Source organism: Pipra filicauda, unplaced genomic scaffold (genome assembly GCF_003945595.2).
Source record: "Pipra filicauda isolate LSUMZ 115617 unplaced genomic scaffold, ASM394559v2 scaffold69_size3009148_pilon, whole genome shotgun sequence".
Classification (NCBI taxonomy): Eukaryota; Metazoa; Chordata; class Aves; order Passeriformes; family Pipridae; genus Pipra; species Pipra filicauda.
In genome coordinates this window covers 1,946,439-1,964,707 of record NW_024104864.1, presented here as the reverse complement: position 1 = coordinate 1,964,707, position 18,269 = coordinate 1,946,439, and positions in this window count along the sequence as shown.

Sequence of the window (18,269 nt, the reverse complement as noted above, 5' to 3'; positions counted from 1 at the left end):
ATCTTAAGGCAGATTTTAAACCATAATCTGGGGGCGAAAAGACATACATTCCAGTAAGCATTCCAGGTCTCACAGAAGTGAGTTCACTGGGAAAAAATCTTAGACCAAGCCAGCATTAAAGGGATCACTTTAAAAAAGAAGAAAAATACAGGCTTAGTATCAGGAAATATTTGCTAGCAGAGAGCTTTGTTCAAATGTGCAGCTTTCTCCCAAAGGAAGAGATGGAGCTTCCATCACTGCAGTCAGTTAAAACTAGACCTGACAAAGCTCTGAACAATAATTCACTTGTGCTAGCTGAAGGGTTGTATTGGATGGGACAATAAGTCTTTTTTCCATTTCTAAATTTCAATTATTCCCCTTTAACTTTATTTTTCTGAGCACTTGCTCTCCTCAGCTGCGTATTGCAGGAATGGATTTCAGTTAAAGGAACACAGAGGAGTGGAAGAGGCACAGAGCTCAGTCTGAATTTCTGTGTGGGCCTGAGTCCAGGAAGAAAACAGTTTCCCAGAGCTGGATAATTGAATTCTAATTTAATTATCGGCTTAATATCAAACACTTAAATGCAACAACTATCTATGCATACTGCAGCCTTCTATTTTCAGACCCTATCTGCTTTAAAACTGCAGCTCTAATGCTGTTAGCAGATGGATGTGTGTTATTGCAGTATAGGGAACTGGAAATTCTCCATATACCAAGCTATAAATATTTCTTTGACATTTATTATCCTCACTTGAGTTCAGGTGCTAAAATACTTGGACTGAAGTCATGCTTGTAGCAGAAAAAGTCAGTCTTGGATCTTACCTTGTTGCCGACTAAATTATTAAGAACAGACAAAAGACAGCAAAGAAAGGGAGTCCCTCACTTAGTAGAGGTCACGCAACCTTTGAATCAAATTAGCTGAAGTTTCAACTCATTTAATGATACCAGTTCTCAAACACTCCTGCTCAGACAATATGATAGATCACTTCATGGAAGTTTTTCTTATTCTCTCTCTCTCTCTCTCTCTCTCTCTCTCTCTCTCTCTTTCTCTCTCTCTTTTTGTTCTTTCTAGCGTGTGTGCAGTAGGATTGCCTTTGCGGTCATGAATCTGAATCCCAGTTTTACCAGCTGCATTGGATTGTAAACTCCAAGTCATATGAATCTCAATTTTGATTGCCCTAAGGGAAGTGTTGGATTATGTAAACCAGGAGATAATAGCCCTTATAAAATCCCTCCAATAAAATAAAATCAAGGTGTATGTGTCATGGTGGATTAACAGACTTGCCTGTTCCTTCCCCCCCTCCCCATTTCAGGCTCCTGGTTGCAGTTGACTAGAAACACACACTACCACAGAGGGAAGGGGAGCATACTGTCATTTGTGAATCAAACAGAAATGTGTTATATCATTTAAGATGCTAAGTCTGCTCCCTGTTGTAAAGATCAAATTGAAGTAAAATGGTGAGTTGTCTATGTGACCATACTAAGCAACTGCTTAGGTAGCACAAAGCAGCTATTTTAATGTAGAACATTTGAATGTAGTGCAGCCAAATTGAGTGCCCTGGCTTGGCATTTGTCTGGGACAAAATAACCATCATCTTTGCCCTTTAAAAACTACAGAGGAACTTCTAATTACTAAACCCCAAATTTACTTCTAGCAATGAAGAGTCTCACCCAAAGGTACACCTTGAATAGCACAAGAACTCTCAGCTATTCACTGTGGCAGAACTGTGTTGTCAGTTCCCAAAGGAAAGTCCTGGCTGTTCAACCATACCGCTACCACCACGTGTATGGATGACTGTGACCTTTCTGCTGAGGTGATTCTTTTTTATGGAAGAACATAGAAGCATCTCTGCAGAACCAACATTTTTCACCAGAAAATTCCACCTCAGAAAAAATCCTTGATTTTTGTTTGATAAAACCAGGATGCCCCATTTCATTTGGAGCAACTGACAGTTAAGTTCTGCAACACTGCAATCCCCAGACAATTAGTGTTTGTGAGGCCTAGATCACCAATATTTACCATAAGCCAAATTACCCCTCTGGACTGAATGGACTGTATCTCCAGAGGCACCCCACTATGACAAGGAGAAACTCCTATCTACAGGTAGACCATGATGCATTACGTAAGTTCAGTCACAGATGGGCTTTTTAGCTCTTTTTGTGGGGAGCAGACAGATCAAAGAGTAGCAATAGGGAGGATATATCAAGAAGCCTAAAGAGCTGGTACTGTGGTCCCCAAAAGCAGGATGCCAGATCTACAAGTGCCTCTGCAGCCTCAGGTCTAAGTTGCAGTGCTGACATCCCAATCTGAGAACAGTCTGCAGGTATAAGTCTGCCGTCCTGGAACACAGGCTGCAGAAGACAGCAGTGAGGAAGTGCAGCTCCATGACAGCATACAAGTGCAGGTCAGTGTTAATCCAAAAGCAAATGACACATTTCAATTCATTCAAAAGGGGAAAACCTCAGAACATTTTGCCCCACACAAAATTCCAGCTTCTCAAATGTGGGTATTTTTCTCCCTCTTTTGGAGCTGAAAGATAGATGTCAACATTCACAGTAGCAGTTCTGTCTGTCCATTCTCTGGGTTACTTTTGAGACACTTCTGCCAAACACTGAGTCATCCAGACTACTTTGTTGACAGCATGGTTCAATCAGTAGTCAGGCTGCATCTGCTCCACCACAGACAAGAGAAAGAATGGGGCCACTGGAATCACAAATAAAATCTGAAGAACTAAATAACTCTTCCTCCTACCACTGTCCAACACTGGAAGCTCAGCTGTTGGTGATGGTGCTACCAAATTTGGCCCTCCACAGTGTCGTGGTTGTGTTGCAGGAATGGGATGAGAGCATGTTGGTATAGGAAGAACGCAGGCAGGGTAAAGACTCAGATGTCAGTGCTTTAAAGTGAGACCATGTTTATAAAATCTGATATAAAGTAAAAACTTGATTCAGAGGTGAGTTGATAATAATATTTCTAGCATGAGGTTTTGAATATAGCAAACAAAGGCAAAGTAAAATCAAGACCAAAAAAATCAATAAGAAATGCCATGTCTGTTTAAAGTCCTGCAAGTAATTAACCTTCACAAGAAAACTACTGTACAATGTGGCAAATTCTCCATCACTTGAGTCTTAAAATTAAGGATAAACCACCTTTTCTTTCCCCCCCCAGAAGATATGCTTTTGTTTGGGTACAGGTTGTTGGATTTAAGGCAGGATTTACTTGGTGACGTTATTTGGCATGTGTTATGTGGGAGGCCAGGCCAGACCAGACCAGATGATCATTAAAGTCCTTTCTGGCTTTATAATCTCTGAAATTACTAACCCCAGAACAGAGCTCTTGAGTTTGACCACATCGCTCGTGGGCAAAATAACTTCTCAAGGTGTGGACAGAACCCCCAAAAGCAGTGAGCATCTTGGTCTACAGGGTTTGGATTAAGTGAGGGTATCTACCCATAAAGAATACATGTTGCATTTGCTAGTCAGAACATCTTTACTGATCCTGAGGAGTAAGGCACTTCTGTAGGTTAAAAATGCATGTTTGCACACTCACAGGTTATTTATGGCTGCTACCATGTCTGCATTAATGCAGAGCTGTGTTTTTCCACCTGTAAGAGTAGTTAGATAATTTCTATTACTAGATTCTCGCTGGCCATTTTAGCTTCATAAATAAAGGCTGAAGGCTATCTTATGGGACAAATTGCTTGGGAAATGGGGATACTCTTGGAAAGGGTTGGAAAGACTCCTGTCTTTTGGATCACTGGCCAAGGTAGACCCTTCCTTGGTAAGGTACACTGAATCATGGAACTTCAGAGAAGTAATCATTATCAGCTGTTCATTCTTCTCTTTCCTTTCAAGTCCCCAGTTCCTTGTCTGAACTTCACAGCAATCTTCTTGAGAGACTTCTCCTATAAGAATCTCTTATTCTCTCAACTTCAATTCGAGTCTTTCCAGTATGTGCTTCCATCCCCCTTGATCCTGACTAGTGGTCTCCAACCCCACCCTGGGCTGCATCAAAGGCAGTGTGGCCAGTGGGTTGATGGAGGTGATTCTGCCCCTCTACTCCACTTTGGTGAGACCTCACCTGGAGTGCTGCATCCAGCTCTGGGGTCCCCAGCACAGGCAGGACATCAACCTTTTGAAGTGACTTCAGAGAAGGGCCATCAAGATGATTAGAGGGATGGAGCACCTCTCCTATGAGGAAAGGCTGAGAGAATTGGGTTTGTTCAGCCTGGAAAAGAGAAGGCTTCAGGGTGACCAAATTGTAGCCTTCCAGTACCTGAAGGGAATCTACAAGAAACACAGAGAGGGACTTTTGAACACGTAGGGACAGGACAAGGGGGAATGGATTCAAAATAAAAGAGGGTAGGTTTAGATTAGATGCTAGGAAAAATTCTGTGAGGGTTGTGACACACTGGAACACGTTGCCCAGAGAAGTTGTGAATGCCCCGTCCCTGGAAGTCTTTGAGGCCAGACTGGATGGAGCTTTGAGCAACTCGGTCTAGTGAAAGGTGTCCCTGCCCATGGCAGTGGGTTTGGAACTAGATAATCTCTATGGTCCCTTCCAATCTGAACCATTCTATGATCATATGATCTATGATTCTATAACCTGCTTGGTCCCAGCCTCATCCCTACACCAGGGCAGCACACAGTGGGCAGGAGGGAGAGCACCTCTTCTACAGGAGTACCAGGAAGACAGAAGAACTTGTTCCAGATACCGGTCTCAAATTACCTCTGTGGTCAGGTGGTTGCCTTGAACTGACAAGTAGTTGGAGCTCAGTTCTCAACACAGACCACTTTTGAAGGCACATCAGTCTTGGTCCAATATTGATCCTACAGCTTTAACAGTATCTGCTGCTACCCTAGGAGTGAAGTGTTCTATTTCTCTTGACATTCACCCAAATTTTAGAAAGGCTGAAAGGTTAAATAATCCTAAAGAAGAAGGATTTTAGGTCTGGGGTTAAATGAATAGTTGGAGATTGACGCAAAATGATTTTACTGATCTAACACATTTCTTTTAAACTCTCTCAATGTCTTCATTATTCCCACAGATGTTTCCAGCACCATGTAGTCAACTTCTAACTACATCTACTGTCTCAACAGGAACTCCTTGAAGTTCACAGAAGGGTCAGCTGAAGGGAGAAAGTGGGCACTGATTTGGTCAACAAAGGCTCCAGTTTATGAACTGCTACAGGTGGTCAAAAGGATAGCAGACAGCAAAGCAGAGAGCACTTTATCATGCAAGTAACCAAGACATTTTCACTTGATTTACATATAGATTGCACTGTCAAGACAGGAGCACAATCTGAAGTCTACTGGGATTATCAGTCATGTACAGGGATCGGTAAGAAAGCAAAGGTAAGAAGGTAGAGAGAAATAAAACGTAGGACGCAAAGAATTATATGCTCTCCTATTTCTGACTTCTGTAAATGTGCCATCTCTTTTTTGCTTTGAGTCAACCATATCAAAAACATGGAAACTCTCATTGAGAGCATCCTTTTGAAACCTGTGAAGTCTGCTTTCTGGCAATAATGCTGTCCAACTGTATCAGGGCTGTTTCTTTCTGAACATATTCAGCTGACTCAGTAAAGTGCAGGGCTTTAAAAATCCCTCCTACAGGGAGATCTTTAATCTATGGTTACAGGGGAATACTGGGGGAAAGTATCTGAGAACCATGTGCACAATCCAAACGATTCAGCACTGACCTTCTAGCGTAGTGTTTATTAGCTCTTAACTATTAGCATTTGCTCAGTGTGCTTCATTGGGTGAGACTGACATAATCCAACAGTATGGTGTGGCATCTGGATGATGTTATCACACATACTCTTGCATGCGCAATCACATTCATCCCCATATGCATATACGCACATACACGGAGATATATGAGCACAGCACAAAGTGGGCAACTGGAGGCTTCTCTTTTCCTATCGTTGTAGGTGACAAACTAGACAGGATGAAGGGTATCAAAGCCTTTCTTTCCTCTCTTGTTGGAGAGGGCAACTTACTTCCAGCACTATTAACGGGTTTTGAAAATCCACAGAAAGATACAGGAGTACCCAATAAATATAAGGGGAAACATTTTTGTGGAGCTGGAGGGTAGCAACAATGTTGTATGCTTTCTGGACAGGCTTCACAGGCAGCAACCTCTGACTTTTCACATTGAGATGGAAGAAGCCCATTTATGCTCATCTTCATTCAATAGTGAACAGAGTAGTGCTTACTGCTGGGCATGACCACACGTCTCTAGATACAGCCCTTTGTCCCTTAGAGTAGGACAGGATAAACTGAGATTATAATCTGCTGTATTGCCTCTCTCTTTACATACCTTGTCTTGGGAAATTAAGGTCCAGTGGTAATATTACAGTCAGAGGTAGAAAGGACACCTACACTAAATTTTGCTCTGCTCTTCCTATAACACCTTCCCTCTCTCTGTTTTAATGAACTGTGCTGAACTGGGCAACTGTTGGAGTTGTTGGAACAGATTTCTGCCTCACTGGGGGTGCTGTTCAGGTTCATTTGTTCTTTTTTTGAAATGTCCCAGGAAATTGATTAGGCAGAAAAATGCAGTTTCATCCTGTGTATAAATTTATGACAGGGCTTTCACCAAGAATTTCGTGCTTCAAAGTTTAGGATCAGCAGTGGTGGGAGCTGAGGGGTGGAGGGGTAGATACAGGCCTGGGTGAGAGCATTGTGCAAAAGGCTGAGAGAGGATACTAGAAATAGAAGGGGAGGTTGGGACTGAAGGAAGCAGCTGGAGACTGGAAACTGAGATGAGGAGGTGGAGATGAGGAGTAAAAGGTAGGGGAATATGGCAACAGGACAACGGCAGGCTGGAGGGTCATGAACAGCCTGGAAGAGGAAAAGAAAAGTAAATGTCTGCAATCAGTTGATCCAGTGCTTCTGTACCAGGAAAGTGGTCTTCACTGCAGAGACACAGGCACTGCTGCACAGGGCATTTTACATGCTGCACGCAGAGTTCTGGGTCCTGCCAGCCTCCGGGATGTTTCTGTGTGGGGCTGGATAGACACCTCTTTGCCACAGCCCTCAAGGTGGGCAACACAGTCCAGGGCAGGAGTAGGTGATGGTGGCACCTCAGGGCAAGGCAGGGGGATCCTGAGCACTCTGAGAAGGGGCACACAGCCAACTTTCTCAAGTGACATCCAGCCAGGATTTCTGGGTCATATTCTGTTAGCAAATTTGTGCAGAGCTGCTGGGTCTTTTTGCCACCTTGCTCTCCAGCCCACATATAAAATACATTTTACTATAGCCAGTTGTACTGCTTCCTCAAGAGGCAGGAAGCAGGGTGGGCTCTGGATATATGAGTCTCAGAGAGGAGAAACCACTACCACCAAATCCAGTGTATGTTGATACTGCTAAACCATTTCCATTGATGTGACAATCCTGAAAAATATAAATGCTTCATTTGAACCCTCTGAAAAGGAAGAATTTTGATTCTTCCATGTGAATTTACATCTCATTTTAGTTTGAATCAAAACTATTAATATGTCACATGAAAAACAAAAATCAGAATGAAACCCCTCTGTTTGACCTCTGTGATTCTTTTACATTTCTGAGACTCATGAACAAAGGAACCAGCCCTCCTGATGGTCCATGTTGGAGTAGTTATTGCTTCTTATGAAGAAATGCCCAGATTTTCACTTTGCTCTTAAAAAAAATGAGGAAATTTACTCGAAAACTATATTAAAATATCATTAGGGCTGTAAAATCAAGTACTTAAAAGTTAAGAGGGATCAAAACTAAGATAGCCATCTTAAGTTCAGTCCTCTTGCCCATGTACACTATAACGATTAATTATGAACCCAATCATTTATCTCCAGGATACCCATCTCATGCAATATGCAGATGGATGGTGCTTTGGTGAGGAAAGAGTGTTGAATAATGAAAAAAGCTGTCGTCTACCAGAGCTTGCACAACTGCTGAAGAAAACAGAACCTTTCAAATAAATATTATGCTTGGTGAAAAAAGAGAGAGGATGAGAGAGGGAGAGAGAATCATGGCTTAGACAACTGAAAGCCATCCTGAGAGAGCTGGAGTCCAGTCTTGCTTTTGCCTTAGAGCTGTGGAGTAGTGTCTGTCAAATCACTCTAACTGGGGTTTTTTTGGAGGTGGTCAGTAACTGTGCATTCCTTCCACCTCTGTGAGAGGCCAAGCCCTCTCTGCAGAGATGAACGTTGAGTCAATGGGAGCTGTAGTCTGAAGTGTGTGCCATGAAAGTAGTCACTTATTTATTTATTTATTTAACATCAGGCTCCCAAGCTTGGCACTTACATGTTCACAAAGCATGTTGTGTAAAAAAGCCTACTTATGGACTAACAGTTTTGCCTTCGGACACAGGGCTAAGGAGAGATTGGTAACACAGGGCTGGGGACCACACACCGAACAATGAGGATTAAAACAAAACACTGAAAAACTTGCCAGTAACTGAACACCATGCTCTGAGTGGGGGGGCATCTTTGGAAAGAAGATGATGTGATCTCATAATAAAAGACAGCAGCACCTTATTTGAGGGATTTCCTAACATTTGGTGCCAGACTCTTCACTTTTAATATTTTTATAATCAATTTAGCTTAGAGTGGTAAATCAATGTAACTTATTTCTAAAGCACATTAAGAATGTCCACATGTTCAGATGAATCAGTGACAAATCATATGCCTTTATGTAGGGAGACACCTTTGGATTAAACTCCTTGTGACCACGAGCTTTGGTGAACTGCAAAATAGTCACTCAAGGATTTACAATAGTTTTGATTCATTATTGTTTTAAACCAGTTTATTCTAAGTTGGTGCAAACTTCTCACAAACATGACTCTAGGGAGACTTTGTGGGAGATTTCCAAAGGCACTAATAGCAGTTCAAGTATTTAACTCTGTGTGAACCGGCAACACACAGGGTTCATAAATAGGCTGACCTTTTCTCGCTTCCTCTGTCTACCACAGACCCATCTGTAATTGCTCAGCTGTTCTCAAACTATTTCAGACCTACTTGTTTCATCATATTATCTTCAGGAGGAAAGAATCTGGGGAGCCATTTATTAACACAAAATTGCCTTTACAGTAGAAAACTTCACTTTAGACACATTGCTTAAACGTGAAGGAATCCCTGCCATCATGAACCTATTTTAGCTGTCTCTTCTCTAATTGCTGCTCTGTATATCTTTCTTTTCCTCTCTTTCATTTCCCTAATGTTCTCTTTGTTTTTAATGGGTGACGCCAGCCCAGCCATCTGGAAAGAGAAACAGGAGGGAGAGTTTACAGAGAAACAAACTTTGGGTGCTTCTTCCTGTGCAGCATTCAGTGCCTTTCACTCTAAGACCTGACAGCCCTTTAGACAATACCCTCCTCATCAGAGAAGACCAGCGCACACTGGGCTAGTGGCAGGTCACCTGGCTTCCAGATGCCCACCCCCAGCTACATAACAGAGACCAGTGGGTCCTTCAGTCCATGCCTTTGGAAATTCATTTCCTATTCTTTCCAGAATTATTTACTTCCCAGTACAGTGCAAACCCAAACATGCACATGTGCCCGTTTGTGAGCATGCACACACTCACACACACACAGAGTTTCTTTTTCCTTTGTCGGGCTATAAAGACACCAAAAGAGTCTCCTTACTGAATTTTGTCATTCCCTTGTGCTAGGATTACCAGATCTTGCCTCTGATACGGTGTTTTCCATATCATGGTTCCAATCCCCATGTTCCTTATTGACGAGGACGCTGTGTTTTCCCACCTCCACCCAGATGGGAATTCACTGTCCACCAAGAACGCTCCCAAAGCCCCTTCTGCTCTTCTCTTGTCACTGCTCGAGGCAGCAGACTACCCAGCTGGTGCACTGCAGGTACCCAGACACGTGCCAGTCCTGCTGGGGTGCTGCCAGCTGGTGGGACTCTTGCCCTGATGGGTTCAGAAGGAGACTACTCCATCCTCGTTTCCATTTGCCTTTGGGCATAAGTGAAAGTGAGCCTGCATTCCACAATTCATCATGAACCCCAGGCAGAGCCTGGGGAGTGCACAGAGTAGAGCACTCCAGCTGAGGAAAATGAGCTGTACCCACACTTCTTAAGCAAAATCTGCCAAATCCAGGTATGACTGAGGGACTGGAACAACAGTGTGATTGATGTCTTTTAGAAGGATGAGCTCAAGGGTTTGCTCTGGCAATATACAGTCCCATGTGTCATTTTTTGAGGTATGGTGAAGTAGATTACAAGGAGGGAGGCTATATCCATGAAAATATTCCCAGACAATCCTCTCCAAGGAGAAAAAACAGAATTTGTAATTGCTAAATTATGTACTCTTCAAAGGCAGCAATATTCTCTGCAGCTAGGAAAAAGACTCAGTTCTGCTGTGGACAGTGTACTCAGTATCCGGACATAAGGATGAAATTTTCTAATGACAGGAAAATGGCTCCCCTGGGTCCACAGTCCCCTTTTCGTATTACACTGTGGGGGATGATTTAGTTTCAATGCATGGCAGGTCCCACAAAGGGAATGATGCCATTAACTTCTGAACCAAAATTAATATAATCATATAAATAAAATGCACGGTTTCCTGTCTGCACAGTGCATAAAGCTGGAAATTAAAAAAGTCTCACTCATCTTCTATTTTACATTTAACAGACTCTGCAGACTAACTGCTTTCTTCCATCTTTTCTCTTTATAGCTGTCTCTGCACACTGAGGTCACACAGATTAAACAGATCAGTTTAGAAAATTACATAGCTAAATGTACAGAGCCCTTGCATAGGGATAGCGTAATCAGTGAAGAATCAAGGAAAATTAAACAAATAGAAGTTACTTTTCAACCTTTTCAACTGCTACCTGCATTAGTTATACTGATATAAATTTTGAGTGTAGAGGTGGTCCATGTACCAACATTCCACTTGCTCTCCTAGGTCAGAAGAGCAGAGCGCCTCTCAGTCTCTCAAGCAGACTTCCCTGCAGATGAAGAGAGAGAGATCTTCCAGAGTATTTGTTCCTATTACAAAGCAATTTAAAAAAATAAAATCAAGCAATCACTTAAGAAAAAGTTTAATGTCTCTAAAATTGCCTCTTATAACATGTGTTCAAAAGTTCTCACACTGATTGCAAACATTCAGCGAATATTTTTCTCTCTCACTTAATCTGTTTCTTTAGAAAAGTCTATGCTAACTACATGGCTTTAAAATATATTTTAAATATTCCAATTTTCTGTTTTATCCTATATCCTGGAACAATGCAGGGACTTATATACCAGTGACATTCTTCCAGAAGTGCAACCTTTGCACCTTGCAACTGGACATCTAAGTCTGTAATATGAAAGCAAAGAACTTTTTATTCTTTGAGCATCATAAAAGGACACTTTCACCCTACCCTTCCTCATGGTCTGGGGAATAACATGCAAAGGAACTAATTCCCACTTGTATGGTATTGTATAGCTCCAGTACTGCACCTGGAGCCTTAACATGGTACACTTGGATGTTCCCCTTTCAAACCATCCTCCTGTAGTCAGATGAAAACATTTAGAGAATTTAGAGGTTTCTGAGAAGCCCTCTTCAAAACAGTCAGACAATACAGATAACTGAATTTGTGATCTTCCACAAATCAGCCAAATTGAAATCTGTTACCCTTTTGAAGGCAAGATGGAGAATTATGAAGACCTAAAGGCATCACACTGCAGTGAAAAGTCCTCTTCAAAGCACAGACTCAGGGAGATCTCAGGGACCTATTTCCACTGTTTAGAAGACACTGCTAACACAGATCAGGAAAGCAGTACATCCAGACAAGTGGATCCAAGATTTCAGTCTCTTTGAGGACTCTTTGGAATAGCAGAGGGGAGAATTTTCCTTCCTGGATCAGGAAATAGTCATGAGTCACTGCTGATAACATATAAGTCATTTTGGCATCATTGACAAGTTTCTGCTTTATCACCAGCTTGAATATTTATCATGAAGTGTACCAATCCAGGCACAGAACCCTTTCAACCCACCCTTCATCACCATCACTATGTGCTGCTTTATCAGACTTTCAGGAAAAGAAGAATTCATCTCCGCAAATCTTCATTATCTCTGTCCATATCCATGTGAGGAGTGGGACAAAGAGTCTAAAAAACTCATCAGTGGACTTGTGCACAAAGTAAATTTCAGTGACTCTGTAATCTCCTTTAGTCCTGTTTTTTCTTTTTTTCTTTCTTTCTTCTTTCCCCACTGCATCTTTCATGCAACTTCCACTGGCAAATACTTAAATCTGAAATACAAACCACAGGCAGAGAGGCTCGCTACCTACTTTTTTCAGCTCCACCTACAGTAATCACCACCAAAATCCCCTGAAAGTGAAAAAAGCCAAATTAGTTTTTTCCTCACCTAGACTGACTGCGTTGGTTAGCAGTTACTGAGAATAGCCAGGCTGTTTTAAGCTAAGCTACTCTAAATTAGGAGCTGTTTTAAAAATCTAGCTTGGCTTATTTTCTGTTATATTAACACTTCAACATACTCCATATGCTTACAAGATGGGTGTGAGAGAAGAAGAGAAACACAGCTGGCCCAGAGTGGGAAGAATGTAAGTTTAAACAGCCTCACCCCTTCCCAAATGTCTTTTTGGCGGCACTTTGTGACTTTCTGGATATTTTCAGTTCTCGCTTTCTTTTACAAAAGCTCATCATACCCAATTTAATTTTTATAATAAAAAACTGAACAGTGAATTGTTGCCAGCCCCCTTTACTACTGCTGAAAATGCCCTGGTATTTAAGATTAAAAGGAAGAGAAACAAAGGTCCTATAAGAAGTCCTAAGAAAGGAAACCTTATCCATTATATCTAAGTGCAAAGGTGCTAAAAGTTGAAAAGAAAAAATGTTTTCCTGTATCTCCTGCGTTAATAGTTGCTCTTGATCCTTTTTCTTACAACTATTTATTCGAAGACAAATGTTTTATTACTTAAAACCTTGAGCTTTTTCCTTTGTAAAGCATATAAAGGGCCAAATTTAAGGATATATTCCAGAAGGGATTGCAATAGTTTGCGCAGTTTCTTGCTGTGTGATCTTCAATTACATGTCTCAGAAAGCATATCCTTTCATGCCTCATTGCTAATTTCTTCCTTGACCTGAGACAGGCCAGCTTGCAGTTTCTTATGATGCTTTAATCTACCCTAGCCATGAATGTGGAGGCCCAATGGGTGCCACTCTCAGGCAGGTTTAGCATTGGTAGCTTGTAGCCAGATTACGGCCATCATTTGTTGCAACATAACTTCGGTTGTTCCCAGTGGTGTCCCCGGAACCAGATGAGAAGTGAATGTGGTGCCTCTCCAAGCTCCACCTATTGAAATAAATCCTAAGCATGCACCTAAACAAGAGCAGCTCACAGCAGATTTTATAGAGATTTAGAGTATGACGTGTTCTCTCTGGGATCCCATCAGCTCAGCTTTCACTGGATATGCCCAAGGGCTCTTGACCTTAGCTCCTTTTTGACTAGGGGTAGAAACCTAAGATGCAGCACCTCCCAAAGGCCACCAATTAATGCCTCAGTAAACTGTGCAGTTCTGCAACTCTCCATCTTCTTTTCATGTGAGTAACTATATCACTGACAATCATGATGTTTAAATAATCATATTTAATGTAAGGGATTATTTTGCTGGACTGGAGGAGGTAATTTACCTTTCCAAGTATGCTGGCTGCTGACCCCTATGGGTGTCTCCCATTCAGACATGGTCAAATCCTACCTCTAAGTTTTTCTTGACAATTGTGGAAATGGAAGATTCTGTCTTTCCTTTTTACAAGCTGAGATTGTGTGGAGCAGAACAAGACAGGCACAGGTGCACTGAACCATGCTTCTTTCAAAATATTATACCACCCTTCCCTCACCTTACTTTTGTCTCCACTGGCTGGCTCTTTCTATGCTTTATGCAGCAAAAACAGGGCAGGTTTCAATCATATGTTGCAGCTTGGCCTCCCCTGTCTTGGTAGATGGTTGGACCTCTTGTTTCCAGTTCTGCCTCCCCTCTTCTACATATGCAGGTTAGAAGATGTTAGTTCAAGCTTCATTCAAGGTTTGTTCAACCAAGGAGACTGTAAAACAAGTATGAAACATTTTTTGTGTCTCCAGAATGGAACAAACCTTCATCGGAGAATGAGAATTTCACTTGCAGTTTAAAACAAAGACCATCTCTTTATCTAGGCTTGGGTCCAACCCAGAGGCATCCCCTTTTTGAATGTGCAATGAATACAAAGGGTCTGGCATGAACCTGAAAGCTGGTACTTTTACCAAGATTGGATTTCAGGAAATAAGAAGACCACTTATTGCCCTCAGTAATTCCCTGTGCTTGTTACAGGGTTTCATGTTTGGGTGAAGGCTAGGAAGGATTATGGACAACTTGAAACACTGAAGTCAGAAGTGCCTCAGGCACCAATTTTCCCTTCCAACTAATCCATCATTCCTGCTGTGATTTCAGGAAAGTGATATAGTAACCTGTCTTCTTAGAAGAAAGGATGGTCCACTGCTGTCTTTTATATTCAGTTGAATTATAACACTTTCCTTTTTCATCTGGCCTTTCATCAAAGACTTAAGTGCTTTTCTTTCTGTATATACAACTGTGCCAGTTTCTCATTAATTATCTACACAGGGATGGCCACACTGATCCCATCTGCAATCCTTCCTCTACGCTCCCACAGGACTTTCTAGGGAGTGAAGTTTTCCTAATTTGGAACAGATTCTCAATTCCTTACCAGAACCTTATCAACAAGTGCATCTGATCTCACCACAGAATGGGATTTTATGGCAAAAATGCTGCCTTCCCCCTCCTTTCCAGTCACCCACAACTGCAGACAGGACACCATCTTCCAACAGTGTACTCAGGTGTCAGAGACAGCACAGTGAAGTATGAGATGTCAGTTCTTCTGGTCCTTCACGTTGCATGTGGTCAAAAAAGGCCTAGGTATATGTGCAATTTTGATACATTTAATATGTGTTTTATACTGTGCAGTGGTAAGTTTCTACCCTGGTTAAGAGTACAGAATATCTCATTCTGAGACCATGTTTATCAGAGGTGTCTGGTAAGATTTTATGGGTAGTTCATTAAAGTTCTTTTGATTGAGGTCTAAGACATTTTCTTCTCCTGGGTAGTCTTCCCCTTTTCAACTGCTGATACATAACACTGCAATAACCTCTTCTGTTCACTTCTCACTATCTCATTCCCAGGTGCTTATATCATGCACTGAACGTCTTTTCTTAAAGACCTTTTTGTGTGCTACCATTTATTTGCATTCCTTAAGTTCTGTTGTAGAATAAATTTGTGTGTTTTTCACTATTTGGGGGACTCTCTTTACTTGTCTCTTCGCTGAAGACTCTTGAAAATTTTGCTTATTCAACAGCTTTGCTGATAACTTTGGGAGTTTATAAATCAAACTCCCATATTCTCAGCAAAGACTCACATGTCATGTCTAGAGCTGCACGTCTATGGCATATTCTTTAATGCTTTCCTGCACCTGTTAGATTCTCATGAGAAAAATGAATTTTTCATAAAATGCATTCTTCTGGTGGATACAATAGGTTTCATTTTGTGTAATGATCCTACCAATTTCTGTGCAGCTGTGAGTAAGATCTAGATGTAACTGAAGATATACAGAACATTTGCATCATCAACAGTAAAAATAAGAATTATTTTTCAATTAAGAGTATTTTCAAGCAAAAATTCCTTGGCACTGTTCAGCACTTTTGTTGCTCTTCCAAATATATAAAATTTAAAAAAAAATCAAATTGAAAATGGTTCAAGGAACCCACAAAGCTCAAAGCTCAATTCAGGATACAGTTTCATGTAATGAGGCTGTCTGGCCCCATTAGCTGTGCTGTCTATGTTGTTCTCATCAGATACTAGGCAGGTACATTTCACAGGAAAACAAAAGTCCTTTTTATTTGCACTTGAAATTATTCTCTTTTTTAGATGGCTTTAAGGAACAAAAGCGAGACTCTGCTGTTAAAATGTGTAATCCAGACCTCAGGCCAAGACCACTGGCATTTCTGTGCTCGGACAGGTAAATGTGCAGTCACTGGGCTGATGGAAGACTGCAGAGGTTCTCTTCTAAGGCTCCTGACTGCATGAATGGATGCAAAGGGAGAGGAGCAGGGGGCAGGATGCTTATCTATTGCATCCCAGTATACTTTCTGCACCACTGCTTGCTCCCAAAGCAGCAAGTTCAGCTGCATGGAGCAGGTTTAGTCAGAGCCTCACAGAATGCAGATTTCTGCTCATCCACAGTGCAGGAACATCTGCCAAGGTTTCTCCTGATGCCCTGCAAACAAGACTTGCTTCTGGATGACAGGCATCCCTCTTCCCCCTCTCCCCTGAGAACGTCTCACAGAAAGCCTGTCCGTTCAGCTTGTGCAGCAACAGCATGAGCATTTTGCCATATGTTTTGCTTTGTTGGCTGAGCTGCTCAGAGTGTTTCTGGGAACAGGTGCCTTTTGCCAACCCTATCTACTGCCTTGGCAGGATGATGAGCAGAAGCAGTACAGACCTGCTGAGACTTCTTCTTCTCCCCATGAGGACCAGAAGCATGTCGACTCCTGACATCCTCCAGGTGTGAACCACATGGTCCAGCCCATGCATTTCATCTTCGGTGGCCCTGACCTCATCTTCCTGAAGAAATACAGCTATTCGTAAAAGAGAGGGGGACTCCTCCTGTGGAACTGGTCCAGTATTAATCAGTCAGTAGACGGAGATTTTCTAAATAGTTATATAGATGAGGTAACCACACCATTTTTCCCCGTTCAGGGATGTGAATTCTCCCCTCTTTGCTCCTTTCTGTCATCTTCTGTTTACTGTCCCATCTCCTTGGTCCCTTAAATTTATGCAACAACCATCTAAAATTGTATCAGAGGGCCATGAAATGGATTTTCTCATGCAGCAGATTTCAGGATCTTTAGGAATGACATCAGAGGCCATCTGGAAAGGCCAGCAGCAGCCACATATCATCCCGGAACACACACATATCCAACACCTCCTTCCTATGTGAAAAAATGCAACCAAGTCCTCCTGGCTCAATGGAGTTGTAAATGTCCTTTAAATCTGTCACTTTAATGTCCTGCTTGGAAGATGCAGAATGAGGAGGTAGGTTTTTTTCCCTATGGCTTTTTATATTATAAACCAGAGGAATTCAAAGTACTCTGTGGATTTGTTACAGGACTTCTTTGAAAATATTGTCTTCTGGCAGGAGCAGCAATAAAGTGTTGAACTGTGTTTCCTTCTGAAATTCAGGAGAGTCAGAAGTCAAACTAGCTGTTAGCAGCTAAGATAAGATAAATCTTTCATGGCAGTAGACTACCAAAGTCAGGCATGCTTTGTAGGAAAGGTTTTATTCTTTAAAAGCACATTTAGGAAAGGTGAAAAAATCAGATTTTCCATCCCAGGCCAAAGCTTCATGCTGAGAAGACAGCCTGCTGCCTGTGGAATATTAGCAAATCTGTAAAAAAAATTAATGCACATTTTGTAGAGCAGTTAGTGATCCCCACAATCACATAATACCTCTCCAAAAGTGTGTCAGAAAAACCAGGGGTTCTCAAACACAATATTGCTGTACCCCAAGGCACCAGTATTTTAAGTACCTTTCTTGACCATTGGAACTACGACGGCTTATTATGCTGAGCTAAATAGAAAACTGCATGCAATGAGGAGAACAGCACAATGGGACAAACAGTAAACACAACACATGGAACAACCAGCAAGCACAACATGGAAATCATCAAAAAAAGTAAAGATAATGGAAAAAACAGGTATTCTGAAGTTCAGAACTTCGAACAAGTGTTCTTTTCAGTTAAATTATTGCTTCCATATATAAGAAAGTTACACTACATTCATTTTTCTATTTTTTGCATTTTAATCCTTTTTTCCCACTTGATATTTGTTTTTCACTCCAGCTTTTCCATTCTTTTTTCCTTTAATTTCTTTTCACTCTACAGTTCATTTTAGCATAGTGACATGCTTGACTGGTGTGTCTGGCAGGCATGAAACATTCCAGTACTGTATTTAGGAAAGCAATGGATGAACTGATTTTCCTACTCACTAATTTGGGTTTGTTTTTTTTTAATTCTTGAGGATGCACCAAAAACCAGCTTTTGCATTTTGATTTTTGTAAAAAAAATTTTGTCCTTTGTAAACTTTTTGTAAACTTTTTTTGCCTTGTAATTTCTGACTCCTGCTTTTCTAGTTTGATCTGTAGTCAGCATCATGGTCTTCTTTTCCAAGTCTGCAGTAACCATCATGTGATTTTTCTTATGCTTGTTTCTTGCTCAGATTTTGTTTTCTTATTCATCCTGCA